This window comes from Symphalangus syndactylus, chromosome 1 (genome assembly GCF_028878055.3).
Source record: "Symphalangus syndactylus isolate Jambi chromosome 1, NHGRI_mSymSyn1-v2.1_pri, whole genome shotgun sequence".
Lineage (NCBI taxonomy): Eukaryota > Metazoa > Chordata > Mammalia > Primates > Hylobatidae > Symphalangus > Symphalangus syndactylus.
This window is the reverse complement of record NC_072423.2, coordinates 66,056,588-66,082,837: the sequence shown is the minus strand read 5'-3', so window position 1 is coordinate 66,082,837 and position 26,250 is coordinate 66,056,588. Positions and strand designations below refer to the sequence as shown.

Here is a 26,250-nt window from a genome sequence, read left to right as displayed (position 1 = left end):
AAGGGAACGAGGATGAAGAGGGCACATGTGCCTCTTTAAAACCCTGGCTCAAAAGTGACATATAAAAAACTTCTACTGACAAACCATTGGCTAGAACTCATTTATGTGCTATGCCTACCTGCAAGGGTGCTAGAAATGTAGTCTAGCTACATGCCCAAGAAAAAGAAGGAATGGATTTTTTGGTGAACAGGTAGCCAGCTGCTTAGAAGCAGATGAATGCTTTATTCGTGTCTTCATGAATACCTCCTGCTGCACGTTGCAGGGTTTGTGGTAAGTAAACATTAGTGAAATAAAGGAACACTTGAACGACTACTGAGATCATAGTAGTAATAATAATAAAAGCACTTATTGGGAGCAGATCATACGCACCCTTCTAAGTCATTTACACATATTAATCCTCAAAATTTTGTGTTATTTTATAAGTGAGGAAATATGCACAGAGAGATTAAGCAACTTACTGAAAATCATATTGCTGGTAAGTGGCAAAGCTGGATTTTGAGTCCAGATTTCTTATTCTTATCCACTATGTTTTGCTGCCTCCCAGAGTGTAACTTTTAATCACAACTTTTATTCATGCTCACAAGAAACCAGCTTTTGGAATGCTATAACCCAAAGTTTAGCATAATATAGTGTAGTGTTTCTCAGATTGGATTCATGGGTGGAGCCCATTGAGATCACTATGACAATTCTTAAGTTTTGGATTTCCATTGCAATGATAACCTTTAAAACAAAACCATGGAAGGTATGAATCCCAGCATGCAAATCTATTTATGTAAATATATCACTTAATTTTCTATAATTAAACTTAATTTCTAATTTTTAGTCTACCATTCCACCAGGAGGACAGGCAACTTAACCTCAGGTCTCTTTCTTCCCCTCACCCCACATCTCCAGGGTTTTGTCACAATTTCATGGCCTTTCACAGAGCCCAACACCAAAGGATGTGGGGGGTGTGGTGTGGGAGGAATGACATCTGTCTAAACAAGTGGCCCCTGAGATGTGGCCCTCCAACCTCACCCTAGTGCCTCCCACTGACCAAATCTAAGCAGAAGCAAAAGGCAAGAGGGCCCAATTATGCAATTTATACAGGTCAGCCCTCAGGGGCACAGATATGGGTGGAGATGGAGAGTAGATGTGGAGGCAGGAATGGAAGATAACCAACACACTGAAGAAGGGTGTACTCTGAAATGCCCCTATCATCTGGAAATTTAGGGAACACAAACCAAGAAGCTTGCGAGCAATAGCTGCTTTTCTTTTTTTCTTTTTTTTACTTTTATTTATTTATTTTTTGAGATGGCGTCTCGCTCTGTTGCCCAGGCTGGAGTACAGTGTTGTGATCTCGGTTCACTGCAATCTCCACCTCCAAGCTTAAGCCATCCTCCTGCCTCAGCCTACCAAGTAGCTGGGACTTCAGGGGCATGCCACAAAGCCTGGCTAGTTTTTGTGTTTTTTTTGTAGAGACGGGGGTTTTGCCATGTTGCCCAAGCTGGTCTTGAACTCCTGAACTCAAACGATCTGTCCACCTTGGCCTCCCAAAGTGCTGGGATTACAGGTATGAGCCACTGTGCCCAGCCCAATTGCTGCTTTTCTGACCAATCAGATCTCTCCCATGAGGTCATCGGCATAGAACCCAAGCACCTGCTTGAGTGGCTGGGGTAGGAAGAAAGGGAAGAGCTGTAGAAGAAAATCACAGAGAGAAATCAATCAATAATTAATTTCTCAGAACACTGTATCAGCAATATTAACACATTGTTTAAGCCTCTGGATGACCATCTGACAATGTTACTGCCCCCAAGAGTTCAGGACTTGCATTTGCATATAACAGTGTACTAGAACCAAGTATTTCTTCATTCATCAACTCCTACAGTCAGGAAGTATTTACTGAACACCTTCTATGTGCCACGCACTATTCTAGATACTAAGAAAACGGCAGTGAGAAAGGCAGACACACGACCCACCCTCAAGGAGTAGACATTCCAGTAACATAATTCTATTTTTATTACCATGCGCTAATGAAACAAGACCAGAGGTGGTGTTAAAAGAAAAACTTCAGCCAAATTAAATTTAAAGGAGTTTCATTGAACAATGAATGATTCGCCAATCAGGCAGCCCGCAGAATCACAACAGACTCAGACTAGGGGTGCCTAGTGGTCAGAATAGATTTATAGACACAAAAAAGTAAAATGACACACAGGAATCGGCAGTGAGGTGCAGAAAAAGCTGGACTGGTTACAGGTTGGCATTTACCTTATTTGAACACAATTTGAACACTCAGCAGCGTATGACTGGTTGAAGCACAGCTGCTGGGACTGGCCGAGACTCATCTATTGTTACAGGCACATACTCCTAAATTAGGTTTTTAATCTTATCTACTAATTATGTTAGGTTGCAGTTCATCCACAAGGACTCAAATATAGAAGTATGGAGTCCTTCTTAGGCCATATTTAGTTTGCTTTAACAATGGATTTCATAATAAAATAATCATCTGAGTCAAGCAGAGGCTAAATTTTATCACGATGTGCTGTAAAAATCTTGGATTTTTCACAGCGGTTCAAAGAGAAAATAATAATGTCAAAATGGAATCATCCCACAGCAGATAGCAGTAGAGAACAGCTTTAAACTTTAAACATTAAAAGTGATGGCGAAAACCGCAATTACTTTTGCATCAATCTAATATATTGCGAGTCTCCATTTCATTTCAACAAAATGATATTCATTGCCTATTAGTAATGTTAGTTTGAATTTTATTGATGTTTTGTTCCCATTTAATTTGTATATTTACATTTAGTTCTGTGGTTTTATAAATGCCATAGGCATGAGATGTTTACATCTAGTTTTATGCTTGTTTATTTAAGAAACATAAAATAATTTTAGTCAACAGAAGGGGTCTGTGGAAATGTTTTCCTTTAAAACAAAATTTATACCTTATCCAAATTTGGAAAACCCTGGGGTAGTATGATCAGCCTTGATCTTATTCAAATCCCAGCTTCCCCACTTACCACCAGCTTATTCAATCTCTATCAGTATCTACTTCATCCTCTGTATAATGGAGATATTAATACATTATAGGGATTGTGCTGACAATTGAATGAGAAAAGGCATGTAAAAAAGTTGTCTGGGGCCAGGCCCAGTGGCTCATGCCTGTAATCCCAGCACTTTGGGAGTCCAAGGTGGGCAGATCACGAGGTCAGGAGTTAGAGACCAGCCTGGCCAACATGGTGAAACCCCATCTCTACTAAAAATACAAAAATTAGCTGGGCATGGTGGCGTGCACCTATAATCCCAGCTACTCGGGAGGCTGAGGCAGGAGAATTACTTGAACCCAGGAGGCGGAGGTTGCAGTGAGCCAAGATCTCATCACTGAATTCCAGCCTGGGCGACAGAGCAAGACTGTCTCAGAAAAAAAAAGAGTTGTCTGGTACTTGGCACATCCTCGGTAAAAGCTGATTTACATTCCCTTTCTGATAACATTTTCAAAATGAATGATAAAAAGAAAATACTTGAAATGGGAACTAATAAGGCCATATCTTTAAAAAAGTCTTCTCAGGAAAATGGAACCATAATTTAGCCTGGGAATTTCCAGAGTCTTGGCACCTAGAAAACTGATAAACATGCAAATGAAAGAAAAAAGGAGGAAGAAGCCATAGCTAAATAAGAAAGGCAATATTCATGCTACAAATCTAAGTGAAAGTCTAGCTCCAGTTTTGTGGGGTTTTTTTGTTTGTTTGTTTGTTTTTACTTTAAGTTCCAGGATACATGTGCAGAACGTGCAGGTTTGTTACATAGGTATACATGTGCCATGGTGGCTTGCTGTACCTATCAACTTGTCATCTAGGTTTTAAGCCCCACATGCATTAGGTATTTGTCCTAATGCTCTCCTTCCCCTTGCCCCCCACCCCCTGACAGGCCTCTGTGTGTGATGTTCCCCTCCCTGTGTCCAAGAGTTCTAACTGTTCAACTCCCACTTATGAGTGAGAACATGCGGTGTTTGGTTTTCTGTTCTTGTGTTAATTTGCTGAGAATGATGGTTTCCAGCTTCATCCACGTCCCTGCAAGGGACATGATCTCATTCTTTTTTATGGCTGCATAGTATTCCATGGTGTATATGTGCCACATTTTCTTTATCCAGCCTATCAGTGATGGGCATTTGGGTTGGTTCCAAGTCTTTGATATTGTAAATAGTGCAGCAATAAACACACATGTGCATGTGTCTTTACAGTAGAATGATTTATAATCCTTTGGGTATATACCCAGTAACGGGATTGCTGGGTCAAATGATATTTCTGGTTCTAGATCCTTGAGGAATCGCCACAGTTTCCACAATGGTTGAACTAATTTACACTCCCATCGACAGTGTAAAAGCGTTCCTATTTCTCCACAGCCTCGCCAGCCTAGCTCCAATTTTTTTTTTTTTTTTTTTTTTTTTTTTTTTTTTTTTGAGATGGAGTCTCGATCTGTCGCCCAGGCTGGAGTGCAGTGGCACGATCTCTGCTCACTGCAAGCTCTGCCTCCCAAGTTCACGCCATTCTCCTGCCTCAGCCTCCCAAGTAACTGGGACTACAGGCGCCAGCCACCATGCCCGGTTAATTTTTTGTATTTTTAGTAGAGATGGGGTTTCACTGTGTTAGCCAGGAGGGTCTCGATCTCCTGACCTCGTGATCCGCCCACCTCGGCCTCCCAAAGTGCTGAGATTACAGGCGTGAGCCACCTTGCCCAGCCTGTTGCCCCTTACTTTCAAAGCCCTTTTGGTCTTTATGTCTGCAAGGGCTTAAAGTTCATTTCAAGTCTTGCCTTTAAACATGGCTCCTATTTGATTTGTTAACCCAAGTAATGGCTTTGTCTGTTCTCTTGGCCCTGTAACTCTCTAACTTGGAAACTTTAGTTACTACTTTAATCAGCATTTTCTCTCTCCTAGTGACTTTAACCCTCAGTTAAGAGAGATGGACTTATTTTGCTCCTCTTGGAAAGAAGAATCACTTCCTTATTGGGGTTCAACCTAAAAATGGATTTCCACATTGCTTAGGGCAATGGTTCTTTTAGTGTAACATCGGCAATTCCGTCTCCAATCCTCTGCCCCACTCCCACACACACATTTTAAGAAAAACTTCTCAAGACTCTGACTCTGTAACTGAGAGCAGGGGCAATGAACACAACTGAATGGATCAGGAAGGGATAACTATAGCTTAATTTAAGAAGAGGCTTTTTTTTAGATGGAGTCTCCCTCTGTCACCCAGGCTGGAATGCAGTGGCATGATCTCAGCTCACTGCAACCTCTGCCTCCCAGGTTCAAGCAATGCTCCCGTTTTCGCCTCCCGAGTAGCTAGGATTATAGGCACCACCACACCTGGCTAATTTTTGTATTTTTAGTAAAGACAGGGTTTTACCATGTTGGCCATAGCTGGTCTCGAACTCCTGACCTTAAGTGATCTGCCCACCTCGGCCTCCTAAAGCGCTGGGATTACAGGTATGAGCCACCATGACTGGCCTAAGCTGAGTCTTAAATAAAGAAGGATTTGACCAGTTACAGCAGAGGAGAAAGACATTCCAAGAAGAAGCAAAAACATATGCAAAAGTTATTAGGTATGAAAGGAACTGAGAGTAGCTGAGACTGACCGGTGAGTATATGGGTGTGAGGAGAGGAAAGATGAGAAAAGTATAATATAGTCATGTATTGCTTAGCGATGAGGATGCATTCTGAGAAATGCATTGTTATGTGATGTTGTTGTGCAAATATCCTAGAGCATACTTATACAAATCTAGATGGTAGAGCCTACTGTACATGCAGGCTATATAGAATAGCCTATGACAACTAGGCTACAAAGCTATACAGCATGCTACTGTACTGAATACCATAGGCAATTGTAACACAATGGTAAGTGTACATCTCAACCTATCTAAATATAGAAAAGGCATAGTAAAAGTATGGTATAATAATGTTATGGGACCATCATATATTACACATATACAAAATATACATATCTAAATATCATTGTACAGCAAATGACTGTATATAGTTATGACTTTGGAGCAGTACACACCCAAGTGCAAATCCCAGTTTGTGTAGAGATATTTTAAGTTCTGAGTCTTAGTTTCCCAATTTGCAAACAATATCTTTAAAAACAAGGAATGAGATCATGTATATAAAATATGAAACATAATGATGGCATGTGATGTGTGCTTAGCATATAGTAACTTATTAATATGAATATATATATATTTTTAAATTGAGACAGGATCTCACCCTGTCATCCAGGCTGGAGTGAAGTGGTGCAACCATTGCTCACTGCAGCCTCAAACTCCTGGGCTCAAGCGATCCTCCTGCCTCAGCCTCCTAAGCAGCTGTGACTACAAGCAGGCACCACCATGCCTGGCTAATTTTAAAAAGTTTTTTTGTAGAGACAGGGTCTTACTATTCGCCCAGGCTAGTCTCAAACTCCTGGCCTCAAGCAATCCTCCCACCTCCCAAAACGTTGGAATTACAGGTATAAGCCACCATGCTGGGCTAATATGAATATAAGACTGAACGGTTAGGCAAGGGCGATTTATAAACAGTTTTGAACACAGAGTTAACTACGTCTTGAAAGCCATTTGGAACCACTGAAGGATTTTCAGCTGGGGAATAGATTGATCAGGTTTATTTTCATTAGGGAAGACATTCAACTACAAGGCAGTGAGCTAAACACTATGGGAAAGATGTTTGAACCAAAATGCTATTTTTTTTTTTTTAGATGGAGTCTCACTCTGTCACCCAGGCTGGAGTACAGTGGCACGATCTCGGCTCACTGCCACCTCTGCCTCCCAGGTTCAAGAGACTCTCCTGCCTCAGCCTCCTGAGTAGCTGGGACTACAGGTGCGTGCCACCATGCCCGGCTAGTTTTTGTATTTTTAGCAGAGATGGGGTTTCACCATGTTGGCCAGGCTGGTCTCGAACTCCTGACCTAGGGTGATCCACCCACCTTGGCCTCCCAAAGTGCTGGGATTACAGGCGTAAGCCACCGCACCAGGCCTCAAAATGCTATCTTAAACTCCTGGTGTATAATTTGTTGCCATCAATGCTGAGAATCTAGTGTAGGTCTGTTGCTAACTTCAAAACAGGAAACTATTCATTTCTTTCCACTTTTTTACAAAGTGGGTGGAATCTGGTGTTGGGTCAAAAAACAGTGTAGTGGAAAGTCTAACCAGAACCAAGTGGCAGATCTCTCTTCCAGCCCTGACGGCGAAGTGCTTCATTTTCCTCTTAGAGGTGTTAATAAAATAATACACGCTAAAGGTCACAAAACCTTGTGAAATGATCACAGTTTAGTAATTCCCCCAATGCAGATGTGTACCACTTATTTTCTAAACTGACATAAACAGCTATTAGAAAAGAAACAGTTTGAAAGAAAAACACCACCAAAGTCCAGATGAGCCTTCCTGACATCTGCAGTATAGAGATGCTGAGTGACTCGAAACTAACGAAAATGAAGTATTCTAACACAACACTTGCTGCGACAGTAACTTACTTAAAATTTCCATTGACTAAGATAGTTGAAGGTCAGTGTCAGAATCCACTCCAGACAGTAATACATCTAAACACAAAAAGTTTGTGTGTGTCTCTGTTTTCCCACTATACTACTTTGAAGGAAATATTTCCATGCAAATGCTGTCCTCGTGTGGTCGGAACCAGTTACTTCAAAGAAGATATTCCAGTGGAATCTAAAATAATTCGTGTTACTATGGAAGGAGACAAAGTAAGTTAAATTATCACATTTTAATGGGTAAAAAAAAGGGGGTTCATCTCCAAAATGCTTTTTCCTTGGCAATCCCCAGAATTTTCTCTCTTTCTCTTGTGGCTTTCTCATTAAAATCAATTTTGCTGATTATATTCCTGTTGAAAATTATGAAAGTAAAACATGATCACTGCAACCAGTGAGACTTGTTTGTTCTTTCATTTTCACTGCCTGACACACTTATCAAATAAATGTTTTAAAATTTATTCATCGATTCATTGATTGATACTTGGCATTTCCAATTCTGTGGCATTGTCAATGATACTACAATAAACATTTTTCTATGTCTCTGTGTATACACAGTTGTACATGCATAAGAAATCCTCTTGTGTTCAGACCTAGAAAATTCAGGGTGGAAGGGTATTACATCTTCAGCCTTACTAGAATGTGAGATTCTTCCCTGAAATGGTTGTACCAAATTACATTTCCATCCGCTGAGTACACTCGCCCAACTTCCTCACTCACATTCATCATGTTTTTTAACTTGCGTCAATCTGAGAGATGAGAAAACGATGTCTCAGTGTTGTTTTATGCATTTCCCTGATTACTTGCGAGGGGTTAAGCAGTTTTTCATGTTTCCTCTTCTCTATCAATTTCCTGTTTATGTCTTTTGCCATTTTAACTGGATTATTTGCCATTTTCTTACCGATTTATAAAAGTTTTTAATATATTGTAGACACTAATCACTAGTTATATATGTTGCAAATATCTTCTACCACTCTAAGTCTCATCTTTCACTTTTATTATACTGTCTTTTGATAGGTTAATGTTAATTTCAATGTAGCCAAGATTATCAATCTTTTCCTTTTTGGTTGATGTTTTTTGTATTTTGTGAAATCTCTCTCTACTCCAAGATAATTAAGATATATTCTAAACAATTTAGTTTTGCATTTCATACTATATCTTTAATCCACTTGGAATCTTTTTGTATGATACAAGGGATCAAATTTTATTTTATTTATTTATTTACTTATTTTGAGATGGAGTTTCACTCTTGTCAGCTAGGCTGGAGTGCAATGGCGCAATCTTGGCTCTCTGAAACCTCTGCCTCCCGGGTTCAAGCGATTCTCCTGTCTCAGCCTCCGGAGTAGCTGGGATTACAGGCGCACGCCACCACGCCCAGCTAATTCTTGTATTTCTAGTAGAGACGAGGTTTCACCGTGTTAGCCAGGCTGGTCTCAAACTCCTGACCTCAGGTGATCCATCCACCTTGGTCTCCCAAAAGTGTTGGGATTACAGGCGTGAGCCACCAGGCTCGGCCTCACTTTATTTTTTAACAGATGTTCCAGGGTGATTAATCAAACAATTTCCCATTTCCCTATTGACTGCTTTACAGTGGGATACAATGAAACATAGGTGAAGTTTCTATATATACGTGTGCGTCTGTTTAGGGGCTCCCTGTTCTCTTCCTTTAGTCTGTCTATCCCTAAACCATTACTATGGCATCTCAATTGCTATAGCTAAGAAATTTACAGTAAGTAGGGTGAGTTTTAATTTTGATGAAGTCCAATACACCAATTGTTTTTCTTTTACGGTAAATGAACTTTGCATTATATCTGAGAAATCTTTGCCTAACAGGCGTTCACGAAGGCATTCTATTTTCTCTCCTAAAGCATCACAGTTTTAGCTTTCATATGAATGTGTATAATTGAATTAAAAAAAGTAATTTTTCTGTAAGACAAAAGTTAGAGTCGAGGTTCATTTTTTTTCCCCATGTGAATATTCAGTTCCTCCAGCACCATTTACAGGCATACCTCAGAGACATTGAGGGTTCAGATCCAGACCACCACAATAAAGTGAATGTTGCAATAAAGCAAGTCATACTAGTTTTTTTGGTTTCCCAGTGCATATCTAAAATTTGTGTTTATACTATACTTCGGTCTATTTAGTGTGCAATAGCATTAAGTCTTAAAAAACAATGTACATACCTTAATTTAAAAATGCGTTATGCCAGGCGCAGTGGCTCACATCTGTAATCCCAGCACTTTGGGAGGCCGAGGGCAGTAGATCGCTTAAGTCCAGGAGTTTAAGACCAGCCTGGGCGACATGGTGAGACCCTGTCTCCTCCAAAAACAAAAAAATTAGCTGGGTGTGGTGGCTCACGCCTGTGGTCCAAGCTACTCAGGAGGCTGAGGTGGGAGGATCACTTGAGCTCGGGAGGCAGAGGTTGCAGTGAGCCGAAATCACACCACTGTACTCCAGCATGGGTGACAGAGCGAGGCCCTGCCTCAAAAATAAAAACCAAAAATCAAAAAAAATTCTTTATTACTAAAAAAAAATACAGCCATTATCTTTTGCTGGTGGAGAGTCTTGTCTTTTTTTTTTTTTAGATGGAGTCTCACTTCTTCGCCCAGGCTGGAGTGCAATGGCGCAATGTTAGCTCACTGCAACCTCCACCTCCCGGGTTCAAGCAGTTCTCCTGCCTCAGCCTCCCCAGTAGGTGGGATTACAGGCATGTGCCACCATGACTGGCTAATTTTGGTATTTTTAGTAGAGATGGGGTTTTGCCCTGTTGGCCAGGCTGGTCTCGAACTCCTGACCTCAAGTGATCCACTCGCCTTGGGCTCCCAAAGTGCTGGGATTACAGGGATAAGCCACTGCGCCCAGCTGAGAGTTGTCTTAATGTTGATGGTGCTGATTGACCAGGGTAGTGGTTGCTGAAGGCTGGGGGAGCTGTGGCAACTTCTTAAGACAGCAATGAAGTTTATATCAATTGACTCTTCCGTCACAAATGGTTTCACTGTAGCATGTGATGCTATTTGATAGCATTTTACTCACAGTAGAACTTCTTTCAAAGTTAGAGTCAGTCCTTTCACAAACCCTGCTGCCCACTGCTTTACCAATTAAGTCTATATAATATTCTAAATTCTTCATTGTGATTCAGTGTTCTCAACAATGTTCACAGCAACTTCACCAGGAAGAGTCCACCTCAAGAAATCACTTTCTTTGCTGATCCATGAGAAGCAACCCCTCATCCACTCAAGTTTGATCGTGAAATTGCAGCAATTCAGTCATATCTTCAGGATCCTCTTCTAATTCTAGTTCTCTTGCTATTTCTACCACATCTGCAATGACTTCCTCCACTGAAGTCTTAACCCTTCAAAGTCATCCATGAGGGGTGGGATCTAATTCTTCCAAATTCCTATTAATGTTGATATTTTGACCTCCAATGAATCACAAATATTCTTTTTAAATTTTTTTTTTTTTTGAGACAGAGTTTCGCTCTTGTTGCTCAGGCTGGAGTGCAATGGCATGATCTCGGCTCACCGCAACCTCCACCTCCCGGGTTCAAGCGATTCTCTTGCCTCAGCCTCCTGAGTAGCTGGGATTACAGGCATGCGCCACCACTCTGGCTAATTTTGTATTTTTAGTAGAGACGGGGTTTCTCCATGTTGGTCAGGCTGGTCTTGAACTCCCGACTTCAGGTGATCCACCCGCCTCAGCATCCCAAAGTGCTGGGATTACAGGCGTGAGCCACTGCACCCGGCTAACATTTTTTTTTTTTTTTTTTTGAGACGGAGTCTCGCTCTGTTGCCCAGGCTAGAGTGCAGTGGCGCAATCTCGGCTCACTGCAAGCTCCGCCTCCCGGGTTCACGCCATTCTCCTGCCTCAGCCTCTCCAAGTAGCTGGGACTACAGGCGCCCGCCACCACGCCCGGCTAATTTTTTGTATTTTTAGTAGAGACGGGGTTTCACCGTGGTCTCGATCTCCTGACCTCGTGATCCGCCCGCCTCGGCCTCCCAAAGTGCTGGGATTACAAGCGTGAGCCACCGCACCCGGCCGGGGCTAATATTTTTTTATTTTTGTTTTTGTAGCGATAGGGTCCCACTATGTTGCCCAGGTTGGTCTTGAACTACTGGACTCAAGTGGTCCTTCCGCCTCAGCCTCCCAAAGTGCTGGGATTACAGGTGTGAGCCACTGTGTCTGGCGCACAAATGCTCCAAATGGTATCTAGAATGGGAAATTCTTTCCAGAAGGTGTTTTATTTACTCTGCCCAGATTCATTGAGGAATCACTATCTATAGCAGCTATAACCTTACTAAATGTAATTTTTTTCACAAAATGTAATTCTTAAATAATAAGACTTGGAAATTACTCCTTGATCCATGGGCTGCAAAATGAATGTTGTGTTAACATAAAAACATTTTAATCAACTTGTATATCTTCATCAGAGCTCTGGGGCAACTAGGTGCATTGTCAATGCACAGTCATATTTTACAGAAATCTTTTTTTCTGAGCAGTACATCTCAACAATGAGCTTAAAATGTTCAGTAAACCATGCTGCAAACAGATGTGCTGTCATCCAGGCACAGAGTAGATTCACATAATTCTTAAAGGCTCTAAGATTCTCAGAACAGTAAATGAGCATTGGCTTCAACTTAAAGTCACCAGCTGCATTAGCCCCTACCAAGAGAGTCAGCCTGTCCTTTGAAGCCAAGCATTGATTTCTCTCTGGCTGTGAAAGTCCTAGACGGCATCTTTTCCAAATATCAGGCTGTCTTGTCTCCTTCATCAATGATCTTAGCTAGATCTTCTGGATAACTTGCTGTAACTTCCATCAGCACTCTCTGCTTCACTTTGCATTTTTATGGTATGGAGATGGCTTCTTTTCTTAAATCTTGGTGAACCAACTTCTACTAGCTTCAAACTTTTCTTCTGCAGCTTCCTTACTTCTCTCAGCTTTCATAGAATTGAAGAGCATTAGGGCCTTATTACATATTAGGCTTTGGCTTAAGGGCATGTTGCGGAGAGTTTGATATTTAATCCAGACCACTCAAACTTTCTCCATATCAGCAATAAGTCTGTTTCACTTTATCATTCATGTGTTTACTAGAGTAGCACTTTTAACTTCCTTCAAGAACTTTCACCAGCCTGTGCAACATAGTGGGACCCAATCTCTGCAAAAAATTTAAAAATTAGCCAGGCATTGGTGGGGTGCACCTGTGGTCCCAGTTTCTTAGGAGGCAGAGGTAAGAGGTTGGCTTGAGCCTGGGAAGTCGAGGCTGTAGTGAGCCATGATCATGCCATTGTATTCTACCCTGAGTGACAGAGTGAGACCCTGTCTGAAAAAAAAAAAAGCAAAAATTTTAAAAGAAAGAAAGAAAAAAAAGAACTTTTCCTTTGCATTCACAACTTGGCTGTTTAGCACAAGAGACATAGCTTGTGGCCTGTTTCAGCTTTTGTCATGCCTTCCTCACTAAGCTTAATCATTCCTTGCTTTTGATTTAAAGTGAGAGACGTCCGACCCAGCTTGGTGGCTCACACCTGTAATGCCAGCGCTTTGGGAGACGAGGCAGGAGAATCACTTGAGGCCAGGAGTTCAGGCTGAAGTGAACTATGATTATGCCACTGTTACTCCACCCTGGGCAACAGAGTGAGACTCTATTTAAAAAAATATATCTAAAGTAAGAGATGTGCAATTCTTCCTTTCACTTGAACATGTAGAGGTCATTACAGGGTTATTAATTAGCCTCCTTTCAATATTGTCTTGTCTCAGGGAATAGGGAGGCCCAAGGAGATGAACAGAGACCAGGAAATGGCAGTAGGTGCAGCAGTCAATGGAGTAGTCCAAAGACACACAACTTTTGCTGATTAAGTTCGCTGTCTTATATGGGTGCAATTCATGACACCCCAAAACAAGTATAATAGTAATGTCAAGGATCCCTAATCACAGATCACCATAACAGATATAATACCAAAAATTTGAAATATAGAGAGAATTACAAAAATGTGACACAGAGACACAAAGTGAGCACATGATGTTGGGAAAATGGTACCAATAGACTTGCTCAACACAGAGTTGCCATGAACATTCAACTTGCAGAAAAAACAAAAACAAAAACAAACAAACAAAAGAAACAGGCCAGATGCAGTGGTTCATGCCTGTATTCACAGCACTTTGGGAGGCCAGGGTGGGAGGATTGCTTGAGCCCAGGAGTTCAAGACCACCCTGGTCATCATGGTGAAACCCCATCTCTACAAAAAATACAAAAATTAGGTGGATGTGGTGGCATGAACTTCAGCTACTCGGGAAGCTGAAGTGGGAGGATCACCTGAGCCTTCAGGAGGTTGACTCTGCAGTGAGCCATGACCGCACCACTGCACTCCAGCCTGGGCGACAAAGTGAGACCCTGTCTCAAACCCCCCCACCAAAAAAAAAACAAAAAAACCCCCACAACAACAACAAAACTACAATATCGCAATAAAGCGAAACACAATAAAACAAGGCATGCTGGTATTACATAGATCTTCATTTTCTATATTGGATTCTATTCGCACTTTTGTCAAAAACCAAATAACCAACAGTCTGCATCTGTTTTTGCACACTCTGTTCTGTTCCTTTGGTCTACTTTTCTACCCTTATGACACTATTTCATTACCTTAATTACAGTAGCTTTATAAAGTCTCAAAATCCGGTAGTGTAATTCCTCTATTATTCTTCGAGATTATTTTAGCTATTAAAATTCCTTTGCATGTCTGTGTAAATTTTAGAATCAGCTACTCAATTGTTACAAAAAGTTTGCTGGGAGTTTTATTAAGAGTGTTTTGAATCTATGATCAATTTGGGGAGAATTGATATGTTTATAATACTTAATCTTCAAAATCATTAAGACGGTTTGTCTGTTCAAAGACAAACCATTAAGACAATGTGTCACCAGGCTTGAAATTTCTTCTATAAGGAAGAAATATTTTATCTTCTTTATCTCAGCAATATTTTAAAATTCTTGTACATCTTTTAGGAAATTCATTATTAGGTACTTGGGGTTTATACAACGGTAAACAGTGTGATTTTTAATATTATTTTCCAAATTTTTAGAATTACTATGTAGAAATAAAAATAGATTGATCTTATTTTATAATCTTGCTAAATTAACTTATTCATACTGAGTTATATATCTTTATTATTATTTTTTTTTGAGACAGAGTCTCTCTCTGTCACCAGACTGGAGTGCAGTGGCACGATCTTGGCTCACTGCAACCTCCACCTCCCGGGTTCAAGCGATTCTCCTGCCTCAGCCTCCTGAGTAGATGAGATTACAGACATGCGCCCCACGCCCATGCCCAGCTAATTTTTATGTTTTTAGTAGAGACAGGGTTTCACCACATTGGCCAGGATGGTCTCGATCTCCTGACCTCATGATCCTCCCACCTCGGTCCCTCAAAGTGCTGGGATTACAGGCGAGAGCCACTGCGCCCGGCCTATATACCTTTATTATCTTTTAATTTTCTATGTAAATAATCATGTCATCTGCAAATAAAGATGCTGTACTTGTGCCTTTTCAATCCTGTGCCTTTTGTTGCTTTTTAAAATCTTAATTCAATGGCTAAGACCTTCATTATAATGTTGAATAAAACTGGGTGAATGTGGACATCATCTTGTTCTAGGCTTTTTAGGGGCAAAGATTTTAATATTTCACTATTATGATGTTAAAGATTTTTAAAGATATCTTTTATCAGACTGAAAATTTCCCCTCTATTTCTAGTTGGCTGTGTTTTTAAAAATCATGAATAGACGTTGAATTTCATCACCTTTCCTGCATTTATTAAGATGCTTATATTTTTCTCCTTTATTCTGATAACAGTGAATGATATAGACTTACTTCAGATGTTAAATCAAGCCTATATTCCTGGAATAAACCTTACTTGGTCATGATATACTATCCTTTTGATATTTTATTGGATTTCTGTTTTTTTAGGTTTTTAAGACAGAGTCTTGATCTGTCATCCAGGCTGGAGTGCAGGGGCATCATCTCGGCTCACTGCAACCTTTGCCTCCTAGGTTCAAGCAATTCTTGTGCTTCTGCCTCCCGAGTAGCTGGGATTACAAGTGCAAGCCACCATGCCCAGCTAATTTTTGTATTTTTAGTAGAGATGGAGTTTCACCACGTTGGCCAGGCTGGTCTCAAACTCCTGACTTCAAGTGATCCGCCCACCTCAGCTTCCCAGAATGCTGGGATTACAGGCATGAGCCACCGTGCCCAGCCAGGATTTCCTTTTTTCTTTTGGGACTTTTATACCTAAGTTCATAAAGGATATTTATCTGTAATTTTATTTTCTTGTAATGTACTTGTAAGGTTGTGATATCAGAATTATGCTAGGTTCACAAAACAAGTTGGTAAATGGTTTCTCACTGTTTATTCTCTAAAGAGTTTGTGTAAGATTGGTATCATTTCTTCCTTAAATGTATGGTAGAATTTACCAATGCAGCCATCTAGACCTAAAGTTTGCTCTGGGGAAAGCTTTTAATTACCAATTGCATTTCTTTAACAGATATAGGACTATTCATATTTTCTATTTCTTCTTTGTCAGTTTTAGTAACTTGTGTTTTATAAAAATTTTCTGTCTTCTAAATTTTCCAATTTAAGGGCCTAAAGTTTTTCATACTAACCTATTATTATTATTATTATTGAGAAAGGGTCTTGCTCTGTCACCCAGGCTGGAGTGCAGTGGCACTATTGTAGCTCCCTGCAGCCTCAAACTCCTGGGCTTAAGCAATTCTCTCGACTCAACTCCCCAAGTAGCTGGGACAACAGGTGTGTGCCACCATGCCTGGCTAATTTTTTAAATTAATTTTTTGTAGAGATAGGGCCTCCCTGTGTTGCCCAGGATGGTCTCAAACTCCTGAGCTCAAGTGATCCTCTTGCCTTAGCCTCTCAAAGTACTGGGATTACAGGTGTGAGCCACCATTCCTGGCACATCATATTATATTTTTAATGCCTGTAGGATCTGTAACAATGTCCCTTTTTCATTTCTGATATTGATAATTTTGCTCCTCTATTTTATTCATGATTATATTGCTAAAGGTTAATTTATTAATCTTTTCAAAAAACTAACTTTTGGTTTTGTTCATTTTGTCTATTATTTGTTTTCTATTCTGTTGCCCTTATATTTATTATTTACTTGTCTACTTTCTTAGGGTTTCATTTGCTCTTCTTTTGCTCACTTCTTGAGATGGACATTTACTAAATTGATTTTAACCTTTCTTCTAATATATGCATCCAAGGTATACAAATTATACTACAAAATAAAATATGGTAAAGCTACAGATTTTGCTCAATCATTGCTCTAGCTGCATCCACAAATACTAGTAAGTTTCTGGGTTTGTTTGGTTTTTGATTTTTTGAGACAGGGTCTGGCTCTGTACCCAGGCTGGAGTGCAATGGCATGATCTTGGCTCACTGCAACCTTCAACTCCCAGAATAAAATCATCCTCCCACCTCAGCCTTCCAGGTAGCTGAGATTACAGGCTCATGCCATCACGCCCAGCTAATTTTTGTATTTTTGGTAGAGACAGGATTTCGCTGTGTGGCCCAGGCTGGTCTCGAACTCCTGGGCCCAAGTGATCTGCTTGCCTCAGTTTCCCAAAGCGCTAGGATTACAGGCGTGAGCCACTGCACCCAGTCATATTGGTAAGTTATCATTATCATTACCATCAGGATACAATATTTTCTAAATTCCCTGGTGATTTCTTCTTTGACCTATGCTCTTTCAGGATTTTGTTGCTTAATTCCCAAATAGTTGATTTTTCTAGATATCCTTTGTTTTTCATTTCTAAATTCCATTATGGTAAGAGAACAAATTCTGTATCATTTTAATCCTTTGGTTGTTTTGAGACTCACATTATGACCAAGCATATGGTCTATTTTGGTGAATGATCCATGTGTACTTGAAAAATTCATTCTGCATTTGTTGGGTGTACTGTTTTAGAAATATCAATTATGTCAAGTTTGAAAATAGTGTTCAAATATTGTATTTTTTATATATGTTCTATCAAATACTGAGAGAAATGTATTAAGATCTCCAACTATAATTATAGATTTCTCTATCCTTTCAGTTCTGCCAATTTTTGCTTCATATGAAGTTTTGTTTTTAAATAGATCCATGTTTAGAACTGTTATGTTTTCCTGATTATTGTTTAAGAGATTAGCTTTTTACTTCTAATAATACTCTTTGTCTAGAAGGCTTTTTCCTCAATATAGTAATACTGTATTTCTCATGATTAGTGTTTGCTTATTTTTCCATTCTTTTACTTTAAGCCTGTTCTTAAAGTGTATTCTTTGGAACAGTATATAGTTGAATCTTGTTTTCTCTTTTTTCTTTATTTTTTGAGACAGGGTCTTTCTCTGTCACCCAGGCTGGTGTGCAATGACACGATTGTAGCTCACTGCAGCCTCGAACTCCTGGGCCTAAGCAATCCTCTCACCTCAGCTTCCCAATTGGCTAGAACTGCAGGGGCACACCACGCCTGGCTAATTTTTATCGTTAAACCAGGCTGATCTCAAGCGATCCTCTTGCCTCAGCCTCCCAAAGTTCTAGGATTACAGGCATACCTGGCCAGAGGCTTGTTTTCTTAATCCAGACTGACAGTATATGATTTTTATTTGATATTTAGTCTATGTACATTTTAATAAACATTTTATTGTGGAATAACATTGTAGGTACAGAAAAGATGCAAAAATACTACAGAGGTCCTGAATACCCCTCACCCATTCTCTACAAATGTTAATATCTTATATAACCATAGTACTTTCATCAACACTGAAAAACCAAAACTAGCACATTACAATCAAATAAATTCCAGACTTTATTTGGGTGTCACCAGTTTTTTCATTAATGTCCTTTTTCTGTTCCAGAATCCTATTCAGGATTCCATATTGCATTTATTTTTTATTCCACCAATTTTATTATTATTCTACCATTTACTTTTAATGCAATTACTAATAACGGATAGGTTTAAGTCTGTCAGCATGCTATTTGTTTTCTATTTGTCCCATCTTATCTTGTTCCTCCTTTCCTGACATCTTTTGGTTAATCAAGTATTTTTTAGTATTCTGTTTTATCTAGAGACTTGCCTGCACTACTATATCTTCTTGGCCCTCATTGACAACTTCTCCCTGGTGGACCCCACTGAGCATCCAGACACCAAAGACAAAGATATTTTTTAAATGTTGCTCTGCTCCCCACACAGGGCTCAACACTCAAGTTTCAAGGCTGCCTCTCCCCACCGAAGACTGGCTTGCTGGCGGCAGTGGAAGGAAGGGGAACCGAAGACAGGAGGACATGGCTGGCCAGGCCAGCTCTGGCTGTAACTGTCATGTGACAGACCAAGCAATATCAAAGAGCTGGAGTTCTCAGAGCAAGAAATGTCACTGGAGCAAGAACTAGCAGAGGGAGTCACAGATAGGGAACACCCAATAGTGAGTTGTGAAACTTTTTTCAGTTTCTACACTATCGATAGAAAAAAAAAAAAAATTCCACTATACTAAATTATCTTTCTGGTTCTTTTAAATTAAAATATTATGTAATCATTGCCATATAATGAGGTGATCAAAGAATATGCAGCCTAAAATGTTGGGGGAGGCTAAGTGCAGTGGCTCATGCCTGTAATCTCAGCATTTTGAGAGTCCAAGGTGGGAGGATCACTCGGCCCAGAAGTTTGAGAACAGCCTGGGCAACGTGGCGAGGCCCCATCTCTTAAAAAACACAAAACGTTGGGAGAAAGTACTACAGAGAGATATCAGGCAGTCAATGTTATTCTTGATTTTATAACATTTGTGACATCCATAATGTATCACCATTTCTATTGTCATTCCAAATCAACATTCACTTTCATTTTGTATTTGTAATTTTGAATTATTCTTCTTAAAGACCCCCCTTCCCAAATTGTGTGAACGTCAGCCTAGATTGACCTTTGCTCTATGTCTGCTTTTGTTTCTACCATTCTAATTTACAAAATATATACAGGCATATATGTACAGTACTTACACATATTTTCACATTCTCTTTCTCTCTCTCACACACACACACACACACACACACACACATAGAGAGATTTATTTTGTAGTTTGCTTTTTGTTCTAACTCTTGTTATATGAGCTACTTTTCTTTTTTTTCATTTTCTCCAGTGACCTTGGGGTGTACATATTATTTTGGATTCTACTGATGATTTCCTTTTATGTTCTTAAAAACTATATCCTTAAACCTCTATTTTTTTAATTAGCCAAGATCCAATAAAGCAGTTTATTTTGGCTTTCCTTATGTAAGAGTATGATAAAAATTCAGCACATTTTTCTGCCTTATATTGTACGTCTCTTGGCCCTGGTTCACATCCTCTGGACCCAATTTTACTGTAACCACTGCTATGGCAACGAGCTCCACACAGGTGAAATTGACAGCACTTCACTTCAGCTGCATCAATTTTTTTCTGCCCCAGGGCGTCTCTAATATTGTGCCATTGCCTAGAACACCTGAGGGAATCCTCCATTCAGTTACACGTGCATGACAGCAACATCCCATGTGTCAGCCGTGCATGAAGGGGGTTGGAAGCCAATGAACACGCCCACACCTGTTCTGTCACAAGAATGGAGCAGGGTTGTGGGGGCAGAGGGTAGGGGTGAAGAGCAAGGGAGGAGTGAGAAATGTGCTGAGCAGTCCTCCAGTCCCTGCTATGAGGACTCAACAATCTTAGCCTTCCTTTATGATCATCAACATTTAATGAAAAAGCACCAGTCCTGTGAGGGAAATCACGCTCCACAGAGTGGAAGCAAAGAGACCAATGAAAGCAAATGATCCTCCACTGTTCATGCAAAAAAATTAAGAACTTTTCAAAAACTTTTCTGTGTTCAATTAGATTCCAGATGGCTACCGTGTGCAGAGTGAACTTCCAGAGTTGCGAAGTCCTGACCCACGTGGCCCTGCCGGCAACTTCAATCCGCACATTTTGCTAACTGTCCTCCAGTCACACGGGCCTCCTGTCAGTTCCCAGATAGACGGACCTCCTTCCTAACATGGGCCATTGCACATGCTGCTCCTTCAACCTGGAGAGCTCATCCTTGCCTTCCCTTGCCAAATCCCCTTCCCATAAAATGATTATACAACTAATTCCTTCACATCTTTATGTTTTTGCTTAAATAGCACTTCCTTACAGAGGCCTTTCCTAACAACCCTATTTAAAGTTAAATACTACCCAAGTATTCTCCACTTCAGTCTCTCATTTCTTTGACTTTGAGTGTTGTTGGGGCTAGGTTACTTAAGCACTTCGCCTCGGTTTTAACATCTGTAAAATGGGAATAAAGGATACCTACCTCATAAGGTTGAAAAGAAGATTAAATGAATAGCACTTAGAATTCAAGCACACAACAACACTCAGTAGATGCTACCATTTACCACATAGTAAAATTCTTTTATATTTTTATTTATTTAAAAAACCCTGGCCAGGCACAGTGGCTTATACCTGTAATCCCAGCACTTTGAGAGGCTGAGGTGGGTGGATCACTTGAGGCCAGGAGTTTGAGACCAGCCTGGCCAACATGGCGAAACCCCATCTCTACTAAAAATACAAAAATTAGCTGGGCATGGTGCTGTGTGCCTGTAGTCCCAGCTATTCAGGAGGCTGAGGCACGAGAATCACTTGAACCCAGGAGGCCAAGGTTGCAGTGAGCCAAGATCATACCACTGCACTGCCTGGGCGACAGAGCGAGACTCCATCTCAAAAATAAATAAATAACCCTGCTCCCACACAGAATAAAGGCCCTATTAGGGTAGTAACTCTTCTTTGTTCACAGTGCTAGGTTCACATATATTTGTTGAGAATAAACAAAGAAATTATTTTCTGAATACAAATAAAAAATTACTACATTATTAGTATCTTAGGGCAGTGTGGTGGCCATGATAATGCTCTCCTCAGATCTTCAGCTGTGGGGACCACAGTTGACTGACAGCTCAGACCCTCTGGATCAACCACCACATTTGCACCAAGGCCATGCTTTCTGAGGGTCCCAGTCAATGAATGAGGATGGCAAAGGTACTAGTACAGGCCCATTCTGACAAACTGCAGGACTCTCCGCAAAGCCAACCCTTTCTTGGAATTGCACTGAACCCAGAAACTTCTTACCCAATCCACATTCCTTCCTTTTCTCCTCCTGTGAGTGTCAGACCTGCGCTGCTGTCTGCAAGTTCTCCCTCCCTGCTCTTGCTCTCTCCATAGTAAATCTCTTGCACATCCAATGTATGGTGTAATGTATCTGTGTCTGCTTCTATGTAGACCCAAACGAACACAATCAGGATCTTCAGAAGCAAATCCTGAGGTGATAATTCACAAGCAAATGATTTGTTAAGATAATATTCTCAGGGAGAGAGAAAAGCAGGACAGGAAAGGGGAACAAGCCAAACAATGGTATAATTTCAGGCAAATCCCTTGCCTAACCCTGCAGGGAAGCTGGGCATGCCCGGGCAAAAAGTGACCCACTATTCCATCTCTCACTTTGAATTACGCTCATTATGTGGTCCAACTGAGCCCACCAAACAGGATTTTACAATATATGCTAGATAATGATATATACAGTACCTGCAATATAATAAAATAGTGCTACATATATATTTCAATAATATTATACCTTTGCCTGGCAGATAGTAAGCACTCAATATATTGAACAAATAGTACAATATCAACAATATAAAATGCTTGAAAATTGCCACTATGCTATAAAAATACAGCCTCCCTACATAGCTTTCATGAAAATTACTCTTTTTCCAAGAAAATTTAAGCTCTAGAATATAAAGGGCCGTCCTTTTCCTTTTTTTTTTTTTTGAGATAGAGTCACACTCTGTCACCCAGGCTAGACTGCAGTGGCACGATTTCTGCTCACTGAAACCTCCACCTCCCCCTCCCACGTTCCAGCGATTCTCCTGCCTCAGCTTTCTGGGTTGCTAGGATTATAGGCGCAGCCACCACACCCAGCTAATTTTTTGTATTTTTAGTAGAGATGGGTTTTCACCATGTTGGTCAGGCTGGTCTCAAACTCCTGGCCTCAAGTGATCCACCCACCTTGGCCTCCCAAAGTGCTGGGATTACAGGTGTGAGTCACTGTGCCCGGTCATTTTTTTCATTTTTATTCTTCTCAGTTCCATTCCTTTCACAATGCAGGAGTCTCATTCTTTTTATCCAACTTTGCCACTCAAACATCAGTTCTCTTTAAATAAATATAATTATTTCAATCCACTTAAACAACAAATGAGAGAAAGGGAGAGATGGCTGGGGCCCAAATGCTGAACCAGACAAACCTGCAATCCAACATCCTAATGTGACCTAATGTAAGCATGGAGCAAAAAGTTTCCTTCTGCCTGGACAATAGTCAGGATAAGAACTAGAAGAAAAGCAGTTTAAACTGCCTCCTTAGTCCTTTCCTCCCAGATCTTACCATTCCAACGGTAAACTGAACTCAAGTAAGGCCAAGCTAAAGAAAAAAAAGAGGAATGAAGATGTGAATGCCTAGAACGGATCTAAACCATCCATCCTAGATTCTCCCATGCAAGTTATTTCCTAACAGAGAGGCAGTCCTTCGTCCATCTCACTTCACCAGCTAGCATAAGAGGAAAAACAGATGCTCAGTAAATATAAGTGAAAAGGTTACATGTTCCTGGATGTCTGCCCTCTGGGTGTTATTACCCACTTAAAAACAAACAAACAAACATAAAACAAAAAACTCTTATGTTTTTTTTTTTTTCTTTGAGATGGGAGTTTTGCTCTTGTTGCCCAGGCTGGAGTGCAATGGCAGGATCTCAGTTCGCTGAAACCTCCGCCTCCCAGGTTCAAGCGATTCTCCTGACTCAGCCTCCCAAGTAGCTGGGATTACAGGTGCCTGCCACCATGCCTGGCTGATTTTTCTATTTTTAGTAGAGATAGGGTTTCACCATGTTGGCCAGGCTGGTCTCAAACTCCTGACCTCAGCTGATCCAGCTGGCTCGGCCTTCCAAAGTAGTGGGATTACAGGCGTGAGCCACCACGCCGGGCCTATGTTTTGTTATTAATGACACTATGGTCCTCGCCCTTATCCAATTGTAAGGAAATAATTTCTGAAATATTGAATACGCCCATGGTAAAGAATCAAGAGTTAAGACTTAAGAAAAATACAGGCTTCGGGATGACAGCTAGGCTCAAATCCCAAACTTAGCTTTCTCTAGCCATGTGACCTACGGCCAATGAGGCTGTATCCTCATTAATATATAACTAAGTAAAAAATTGTTGTAAGGACTAGAAGTAATATAAGAAAAGTGCCAGGCCAGGCACAGTGGCTCACGCCTGTAATCCCAGCACTTTGGGAGGCCGAGGCAGGACTACTTGAGCCCAGGAGTTCAAGACCAGCCTAGGCAACATAGCAAAACCCTGTCTTACAAAAATAAAAAAATTAGCTGAGCGTGGTGGCACATGCCTCTAGTCCCAGCTACTTGGGAAATGGAGGCAGGAGGATCATTTGAGCCCAGGAGTTTGGGGATACAGTCAGCTATGATCAAACCACTACACTCCAGTCTGGATGACAGAATGAGACCCTGTCTCTTAAGAAAAAAATGCACTTGCCTCTGAGCTCTTAGTTGTGTTCCAGATGGTTAATAGTCATCTGTAATATGATAATCCTATTACAACAATTACTATCAGATAAACAAAGTATAATTCTGAATTAAATCATTTTTATTTTGCCAATTTGTAAATTTAATGTATAAAACCAAACCTGAATGATCTTGCTGATTTCTTAAAAAGCCTGTAACGTTTCAGGTAGTCATTATTGTTCACAATTCCCGCTTAGGAGTAAGATTCTGCAGTTATCTTTTCCTTAGCTTCCTGTATTCTTATTGTGTATGTTAACTAAAAAATCATAAGATCTATAGATTTAGAAAAGGAGAGACTTTGTTTCTTATAAGGAGTTACAGCCTGCAAGGTGGCCATTCTGCAGGCTGGGAAGCCTGCCTCCAGCCAAGACCAGATACAGACACCTGAGAGGAGGAGTTGGAGTAGGAACTTTATGCTTAACAGGTTGGCTAAACATACATATTCAACAAGTTAGAGGAGCGGCTATGAATATTCATGAAGGTGGTCTTGACACATGCATATTAAACAAATATGCATGTTTAACAGACAACCCATGTTCACTTTGGGGTGGAGACTTAACATTTAAATGTATTACAGTTAGGTCCTATACATCAAAACATCTTTTCAGGACAGGAAGTTACGTAAGCATGCAATCACTATAAACTGGCTAGAACCAGTCCATGGTCAGTGACCTTCTTATCAGGAGAAAGTAAGTGAAATCAGTAAAAGCTGTAGTTACGGCTGGTGGGAGAGGGTTGTTAATGTCTGGTGGTCGATGAACTGCAAATTGTTTTAATACTGTGAGGCCAGCGCTTGTTTAGCTGCTAAAGAAAAACCCTGAAGCATAATGAGAACATAGCTTATTCTTTAAGCGTAGGGATGCATGACTTTTAACCCTTGCCTGGCATGGGCTTAGGTCCTGTTCATATGTTCATACTTTGGTACCTTATTGCCATGGAGTCAATTCCGTCAGTCTTATCATCTCCGTTTTTTTTTTTTTTTTTTTTGAAACAGAGTTTCACTCTTGTCGCCCAGGCTGGAGAGCAATGGCACAATCTCTGCTCACTGCAACCTCCGCCTCCCGGGTTCAAACGATTCTCCTGCCTCAGCCTCCCGAGTAGCTGGGATTACAGGTGCGTGCCACCACGCCCGGCTGATTTTTGTATTTTTAGTAGAGACAGGGTTTCACTATGTTTGCCATACCTCAGGTGATCCACTCCTGACCTCAGGTGACCCACCTGCTTCGGCGTCCCAAAGTGCTGGGATTACAGGCGTAAGCCACCGCGCCCGGCCTCTATTTTAACTTTATGGCCAGTCAGCTATCTCCTCTAAATCACAAAAGGGAGAGGGTATAACCAGGTTCATCTGACCTCCCATCCCGTTATGTCTGGGAACTCAGTTGTTAAGATTTTTCTGGTGTCCCCTTGGCCCCAAGGGGGTCTGTTCAGTTGTTGGGGGGCTTAGGATTTTAAATTTACAGACTTCGAAGAAAGGAACAAGATACTCGTGTAAGGGAATAAGAGAAAGTTACCCGAGTCTGGTTCAGTGCTTCCTTCTCCACCGTCTAACTCCAACTTAGAGTTACTGCCACTCGGCTTCTATTGGCCACGTCTCTCCTGGGAAGGGAGGCAAGGGACGAAATGGCGAGGGAGACAAGGTTTTTGCTAGGGAAGCCTCGGCCCAGGACGCAGCGCCACCCGTTTTCCAATCAGCGCCGGGCACTGCATTCCTCCTAGGTCTCTTTCTTTCAGTAGAGACCTTTTAATAATAAATACTACTTACATTGCTTTACAATTCACACTTGCGGTCATTATTTCAGTCGAGCTTTTCAACAGCTCTGTGAGACCGGTATTATTTCTATTTCGGAGCAGAGAGAACAGTGCCCATGAGCCACAGGGCTCATACATCCGGAGCCTATCACCACTCCGAATCTTAAGCTCCCGGGATGACCGCAGATCGGCGGCCCAGGACCACTGCTCCAGCCGTTTCCCCAGGTAATCCACCTGCCTTGGGTTACCTTTTGCGCGGCGCAGTTAGCCGCAACCAGCCGCCATTTACCCGCTTTCCCCAAACCAGGAAAACCACAGAAACGCAGGTGCGCGGCCAGTCTCTTCC

The 26,250-nt window shown here is 41.0% G+C and overlaps 1 long non-coding RNA gene across 1 annotated transcript; it reads right to left on the bottom strand.

Annotated features, from left to right (window-relative positions):
• Positions 1 to 1,241: 1,241 nt before the first annotated feature.
• LOC134736853 (uncharacterized) lies at positions 1,242 to 25,919 on the bottom strand. The gene is made up of 2 exons (XR_010121245.1): positions 25,667 to 25,919; positions 1,242 to 1,674 (listed from the first exon to the last, which is right to left on the bottom strand). It is a non-coding gene; the product is annotated as an uncharacterized lncRNA (long non-coding RNA).
• Between the last annotated feature and the right edge of the window lie 331 nt (positions 25,920 to 26,250).